Genomic DNA, 943 nt, shown 5'->3' on the forward strand with positions numbered 1-943 from the left:
CCCGGCCTGTGCTGCTGTCCATCCTGACCCGCCCCACTGTCCACCCTGCTGTCTACTCCGACCTGTCCCGCTGTCCACCCTGCTGTCCACCCTGACCTGTCCCACTGTCCACCCTGCTGTCCACCCTGACCTGTCCCGCTGTCCATCCTGCTGTCCACCCTGACCTGTCCCGCTGTCCACCCTGCTGTCCACCCTGACCTGTCCCGCTGTCCATCCTGACCCATCCCACTGTCCACCCTGCGGTCCACCCTGACCTGTCCCACTGTCCACCCTGGCCTGTCCTGCTCTCCACCCTGACCTGTCCCAGTGTCCACAATGCTGTCCACCCTGACCTGTCCCGCTGTCCACCCCGGCCTGGGCGTCTGTGGGCCCACTGTCCTGCGGGTATTCTCAGGCACCTTCCTTGAGCTCACCCCTGCACTCTCGGCCCGGGGAGTGTGCACCTGTGAGGCCCTTTTAGAGTGTGGAGCCTCTCTGGAGACTTTGCTGGGGCCACCTGCAAGTTGTCAGGGAGCCGTTGGCCTGAGCCATGGCAGCCTTGACCAGTGTGAAGTGTCTTGATTTTTAAATTTATGTTACACAGATATGGATATGGTTTTTTGTTCAGGTGTGCCATTCCATGAGCTATTCCCACACTATCTTTAAATTTTGTACAATATGTGGGTGTTTCTATTTTCATGCATGTAGTATGGTTACCCAACTCTTGCAGCACAGACTCAAGAAAATGTATATTAATTACGTGGAGGGGGGAACCTTCAGATAAAAGCGCAGAAGCTCTGGAGATACTGGCTGTCTCTTGTGTTGTGCTGTGAATTTTAAACTGGCCGGCCTCCCATGGTTAGTGGTTGTGCATTTGGAGTGGTTGTGCATATGGAGCGGTTGTGCATTTGGGAGCAGTTGTGCATTTTGGAGCGGTTGTGCATTTGGGAGCAGTTGTGCATTT

The sequence above is a fragment of the Dipodomys ordii genome, unplaced genomic scaffold (assembly GCF_000151885.1).
Source record: "Dipodomys ordii isolate 6190 unplaced genomic scaffold, Dord_2.0 Scaffold115, whole genome shotgun sequence".
NCBI classification, from domain to species: Eukaryota; Metazoa; Chordata; class Mammalia; order Rodentia; family Heteromyidae; genus Dipodomys; species Dipodomys ordii.